Source organism: Sciurus vulgaris, assembly GCF_902686455.1.
Source record: "Sciurus vulgaris genome assembly, chromosome: 6".
NCBI lineage: Eukaryota > Metazoa > Chordata > Mammalia > Rodentia > Sciuridae > Sciurus > Sciurus vulgaris.
This window is the reverse complement of record NC_136466.1, coordinates 5,290,930-5,298,056: the sequence shown is the minus strand read 5'-3', so window position 1 is coordinate 5,298,056 and position 7,127 is coordinate 5,290,930. Positions and strand designations below refer to the sequence as shown.

General features: G+C 37.3%; 1 pseudogene across 1 annotated transcript in view; it reads right to left on the bottom strand.

Annotated features, from left to right (window-relative positions):
* LOC306663221 (transportin-1-like) overlaps nt 1-7,127 on the bottom strand; it is a 572,343-nt pseudogene that overhangs the window by 407,583 nt on the left and 157,633 nt on the right. The gene's annotated exons all lie outside the window — the stretch shown is intronic.

The window sequence follows — 7,127 nt, the reverse complement described above, 5'->3', positions numbered from 1 at the left end:
TCATGGGGAACAGTTAACAATAAGGATGGTGAACAAGTCTCACTCACTAACCTGTAAGTGGGAAACATCTAACACTGTTTTCAGTTCCACAATAAAATTTCTAATCGTTGATGCAAAATCCACATGACATAAAACTAACCTTTATAGCAGTTCTTTGTTATCAATTCAGTGTTTTTATGACTTTGCAAAATTGTACAACTATAACTACATCTTCTTTCCAAATAGTTTTATTATTTCCAATGAACTGACTAATCTGTTACAATGTCCCTATTATCCCTACTTGCTTTCACTCGAAAACACTAAGTATATTTTGTATCTTTGAATTCACATAGTTTTAAAATTTTATATAAACAGAATCATTCAACATATGTTTCTTTTCTGGGTTGTCTTAGACTAATTTGTTTTAAATTATGCACCTTGTAGCATGTATTGCTAGTTCATTCCTTAAGTTTGATTGACATTTTATTATATGTATATGCCAGTAATAGTTTAATCAACACATCCATTTGTGGACATATTTTTCTTTATTCTGTTAATATTATGTGACTGATGTATTGGTTATCATATGATTTGTCATCATTGACCTCTATGGTATATGCTCCGTACTCTGTACGATTACGTTTAATAATGGTGTCAGTCAGCTTTATACTGCCATGACCAAAATACCCGCTCAAAACCAAATGATAAAACAACAAGAAAAAAACCAACTCAGATGAGGGAAAACACGTTCTGGCTCATGGGTTCAGAGTTGTAGTCTATCATCTGCCAATTCCATGGCTTTGTGCCCATGGTGTTGTCACATTGGGGCAAATCAAAGAAGAGGGTTGTGGTTCAGGAAGTGGCTGCCAGGAAGCAAAGACAGGGAAAGGGGAAGGGGATGCAAGGAAGATGACTGCTTCCAGGGCTTCACCCCAGTGACCACCTCCTCCAGGAATGCCCCCATGCCCTGACCGCTACCATCTGGTCAATTCATTCATTTTAACTGGGATGGACTCTTTAGGTTGTAGAACTCACAGCACATTCACTTTACATTTGAAAATCCTGCAGCAACACAGGAAAATTTGGGAGACACCTCACATACCATTAATAACATTTCCACACTGGACTCCAAAACTGCAAGTCCATTTCACATTTCAAAAAGAATTCTGTCCATCTCCAAGGGTCCCATAGTTTTAACAATTCCACTCTTTCCCCAAAGGGCAAGTAAAAAATCTCACAATTTTTCTTTTGTGCATCCCTGAGTAAGGAATGTGAGTGGTCTTCCAAATTCTTAGATGCTCTCAGTCTCTTTCTTATTTTGTCTGTTTGAAATGCTTAGCATCTCTTTAGGGGCTGCAATTTCATTAAAACCACACCTTTCTTGGCCACATGTTTTTAATTGATTCCTTTAAAACTCTGATCAAATCTGTTATTTAACTCTATTAGTATAAACCACTGCTTTGTAATTTTCTTATTTGCTCTAATTAGTTATACATGACTGTAGAATGTCTTTAAGCATTTTGATAAATCATACATGAGGAGAATAATTTCTCATTTTTCTGATTGTATATATTTTAGGGTCATATTTTCATGCAGTCACATATGTGCATGAGGTAATAATGTTTGTTTTATTCTACTATAATTCCTAAGCCTATACCCATTCCCCTTCATTTCTTACAATTCTCTTTGTATATGGTATTGTTATAAATATTCTAATGACTTTATAAAACATTGAAAATTCTGATGGTTGTTGTATAATATTTCCCATCATGAAACATTACCTTAAAATTACCTTAAACATTACCTTAAACATTACCTATATAGAATAAGTTACTATACAGTATAGTTGTTATACTCTCATCACACTTCTAACTATGGGCTGTTCTAACTCTTTTTTATTCTGAAGGTTCTTTTCTGCAAAGAAATGACAAACATAAACATGGAAAAGGCTCTAAAAAGCACTCTAAAATATAGTTTATAACAAGCACTCTAAAATATAGTTTCCTTATAAAGGTAGACCTAATATTTTAGAAATGCTTCCTTTCCAACATATATTTTTGACATAACCTATGTTACTATAGAAATTGTTTTTTCTTGATTCAAAACTATCTCACAAAGTAAATGTTTTTGCTAAGTTCTGAAGAAGTTCAATAGCACACCTACAAAACTATAGGAGTTTTTCACGGAAGATATGGACATCATGAACTCCATATATCAATACTCTTTTTTCATACCCTCTGCAAGTGGGTCTTTCAAATTAAAGGATATTTAAACACCTTTTCTTTTTTTTTTTTTTTTTTTGATCAGGGATTACTCTGAGGCACTCAATCAGTGAGCCACATTCTCAATCCCTTTTTGTGTTTTTTTAGAGATAAGGTCTCAATGAATTTCTGAGGGCCTCACTAAGTTAAGGAAGGAGGCTTTAAACTCACCATTCTCCTTCCTCAGCCTCCTGAGCTGCATGGTCTAACTTCCCAAGCAATTTAAAACATCATAAAACATAAATTAAATATTCAAAATCTTTTTCAATATTAGTAAATAATAAGTTCATGTTTGTTTTTCTCCTTTTTCTATTAGTGTAGGTTTGAATGAAATTTATTTTCAGAATTTGGAATTTAATGTATTGATTATGATATTATATAGATTATTTTTCACGTTGTCATATAAGTAATACTAGTGAACTTGACCTTGAGCATAAGTCAGTTGTTAATAATTCACAAAGCATATCCAAGTGAGAACACTGATGTGTTTGGATAAAAAAAACTGTGGGAGATGCTGAAAGGCTCCACCAGACAGGTGTGGTGCTGCACACCTGCAGGCACAGTGCATCAGAATACTAGGGCAGGTGTGGTGGGGTGTCCAAGCCAGGATCAGCAAGTAAGGAAGGCCCTAAAAAACCTAGCAAGACCCTGACTCTCAGTAAAACACAAAAAAGGGCTGGAGATGAGCTCTTGCATTCAATCTCTGGTAAAAACAAACAAACAAAAATCACAAAACAAAAAATCAGAAAAAAAAAAACAAACAAATGAAAACAAAACAAACACTGCCACAGGTTTAGGGAACAATTACAGAGACAAGATTCCTTTAAGAAGTCCAGTAAATTGAGAGCAGTCGAAGAGTTGAACTAGGTCAGAAATTTAGCCAGACAACAACGGTCCATCTTTTCATAATTTCAGGCATGACACATTAGCATGGATAGCACTTAAGTAAGATGTGTGGAAGGTAAACACTCAGAGCTGACCTGCAACTCAGCCCCTAGGCCTGTGCCCCCACACTGGGTCACTCATGGACATAATAGAAGACTGCTGTCCATCATGGCCAAGGGAGCACAGGGTATTTTTCCACAGTGGAAGGATTTAACTGTGGGGCCAAGGTCTGTGGTACTATGGCCTTCTGTTTGCTTCAAGGACAAGGAATTTCTTATTTTTTCATGTGCCAGATAGATTGACCAGAACTTCTTTAGAATTTGATCTTTGCATATTTTCAAATTAACTAAATTGACACAATTATGTATGACTGTGTTTAAAAATTCATTTGACATTTCCTCTGAATAAGAGCAGATTATGTGAGTGTAAGTTATCTTGATTTGATTACTAAAGTTTTCTTCTGTGACAGTATTTGACATAGTTTCTGTGAAATATTTGATGCATTTTTAATAAATATAAACAAGAAGAATTTAGGCAAATATGTTGAATCATATTTAAGCATTCAAAGATACATTGATAAAATTACACATTTAATTAAGGATCTATGGAAATGATGTGGTAAATGGCAAAAATTACTTAATAAAATGACTCATATTCTTTTAAGGTGATATTATGACAGGTAGCATAACTTATAAAACCAGATATGAAGAGCACTTCATCAACTCCAGAACTCCACTCAGTGAAATTAGGATAATAATGATTCATTCTAATTATTTTCCTAAGAACAACTGTCTTCCCATGACACTCCTCACAGCTTCCCCCTTCTGTTTGTTCCTAATAGTGTAGATGAGGGGATTCAAGAAGGGAGGAATAAAAGGCAAAGACAATGATGATCTGCAGTGTGTCAGAGGTTGCTGAAGGCCTCAGATACACACCTGTGCCAGAAATAAAGAAGATGGACACCACGAGGATGTGAGGGATGCAGGTGGAGAAGGCCTTCCCTGTCTCTCTGGTGGAAAATTTCAACACAGCAGAAAATATGTGAATATATGACATGGTAGTAAAAGTAAAACAACCACCACAGACCATATGGCAGAGACAAAAGAAGGATCATGTTGCTGGTGGTGTCACCAGAGAGGGGACATCACAGAACTGATGGACCATGTTAGACTGGCAGAAGGACAGCCAGAAGGTGTTCCTAGTGTGCACACCTGCATACAACAGGCCACAGAGCAGGGAAGCCAGGGCCATGTGGACACAAAACTGAGGATTCATGATGATGGGGTGCTGGAGGGGCTGGCAGATGGCAACATAGCAATCCCAGGCCAAGATGGAGAGAAGCAGGATCTCCACATAAGCACAAAAATTGACCATGAATATCTGGGTTGCACAGCCACTCACAGAAATAGTCCTGTGCCAGTGAGAGAGTTGACAAAGGTCTTGGGGACATTGATGGAAATGAAGCACATGACCAAGATGGACAGGTTCCTGACCAAGAAATACATGGGGCTGTGCAGGTTCTGATCAGCAGAGGTGGCAGTGACAATGAGCAGGTTTCCAAACAAGGTACCCAGGCAGAGCAGTAGCAATACCGTGAAATAGCGGAAACTGATATTCCAGTCATCAGGAGAGCCCAAGAGGAGAAATTCAGTTACCTTGGTTGAACTGACCATGTACTAGAAATTCTGTTTGTCTGGGAAGATAAAGAGATAAGAGAGAGGAAGGAAAGCATGATTAATGCCATTCCTTGCATGTTATTGTCCAATGTAGTTGTTTGTATTTTGCAGTTACTTTTCTTGCAGAGGAAAGGTCACTCTTGGTTTTCTGATTTTTTATTTTTTTCTAAGCAGGGTTCAACTGTAATTGCAGATGTGGAGGTCTGTAGCCCTCATCCCCAAGCATGACCTGCAGGGCCTGTCCTCCTTCCTCCATCATGCCTCTGTTGACCTCCAGAGGCTGCCATGCAGAGCACTTTCCATGGTTGCTCACCTCCTTTCCTGTAGGGCCACTGGTCTTAAGCTGCATTCTTCAAAGCTCTGTAATTTAGTTACGTTCATTCTCTTCCATAAATCACAAATGAAAAGAATGTTTTACCACTCTCTCAAGTGTTAGTAATGTTTTTGCTCAGTGTTTTCACCCCATGACATTTGACTGTTTTTTATCTCAGATAATTTTCCTTATTCTTGCTGACACTTTCTATTATATTCTCAATGGCATCATGATTTTTTAAAGGCATGTTGACTCTATATCCTAAAAGTAAGGTTGTGTTCATAATTGCAATACTCATGAAGAGCTCAGACCAGCTCAATCTCAAGTCACCTACATCATCATTTCCTCTGCCCTCTGCAAACCAGGATCTCCTCAGGACCTTGCCATGTTAATCACACTCCTTCTTGAAGGGTGACCTTCTTGCTGAGTCTGCCTGGGTTCCTCTGGAAATGTGTTTGCCCCACATGGCCAGGGGTTGGTGGCCCTGCACAGGCAAGTTGCTTTTAATTTCAGAGTCATGGTGAAGTTCAAGGGGTCCCATCAAGTCTGCCTGTCACCTGTGTCTGGTCCCCATCTCAGCTCCTCTGTGACACAAACCTGAATCGAACTCCTGAGTGACCTCCTCTACAGAGCTGACAGACATGCCTCTTTCTACTAGAGAAATGATGAGAATGCACTGGACCTGAGAGGTGGCTCAAATGCACTCTTCCTCTGAAAACTTATTTGTAATTTGTAATTCATTCTTCCACTTTTGTATTTTGTTTAAATATTGATATATTATACTAAATTACAGCTAATATGTGTGTGTTTATCACCCCCACAACACTGGTGCACATCTTTGAATTTTTGACCATCTGATATTCATCATTTTACATGTTTAGTAATAATTACTTGAATTTCTGCAAAGTATTTAATAAATAAAACTATTGTAACATTATTGATTAGTAATGTGGAATGACTTTATTCTACTAATTTACAAATTAGTAGCCCCCCAATAGGCTTTGGGCTTTCTTCTCTCCTGTAACAGACACAATATACACTCTTGAAATAATAAAAGAGTATACTCCTCCCCCCATTCCTTTGCAGGGTAAGATATAAAACAGTAATTGCTCAGAAAACATTACTGGTGACACAAATATGGCCAAGTTATTCCAGATGCTGGGTTTAGGGAAACAAGAAAATTATTGGAATTTTACATAATTTTATTACTCTAGAGGGAAAATATGATAATAGACTATAGAAGAATGCAAATAAATACAAAAAATTCAGAAGGTGATGAGTGATGTGATGAATTAATATGAACATGGGTCAGGCTTCTCATCCTTGCTGTGAATTGCAGGACTACAGAAGAGGCTTGTTTTCTTCTTTTCTCCTTTGTATGAAATCTATGATGGAAAAGCAGAACAGGTGTTTAAAATCCAGGAGGTGACTGAACCATAGAGTCACTTCCTTCATTGAACACTATATACTGTCTACTTTTTGTTCATTTCTCCAATAGAACTTAGTTCATTCCCCACTAAGAAGTTTGAGTTATATGAACTTATTTTTCTTGTTATTTATGTAATTTAAGTGTAGTTTTTAGAAATTTTCTGAATTTGACTTTGTCTCTTCTTTCTTCTGTCTCAGAGGATACCTGGGATCATGGAGCACTGATCCATCCTCATGTGTAACGTGGGAAAACAAAACTAGGAACCACCCCCTAATTTCTACAGAGAGCCTCAGTCAATCTCAGTGGGCCTCAAACATCGTTTCTTCAGGAAGAGAGATTTTTTTTTTTTTAAATCAAACAGGCTTTAGTTCAGATTTCTGCTTCACAATAATTTAGTGTTGAGAACATTATGAATATTTAAGGGTAGATAAATGCTTATCAAAAAAATTTCATTCTACAAACAATTAGATGAAGAAAAAATAAAAGGTGGAAAAGGAAGACAGGGGACTGTCTGTGAGGAGAGGCGAGCAGGTCTTAATGCCAGGAACATGAAGGGGCGTGCCCAGGGCTGCCTCTACAAGTGG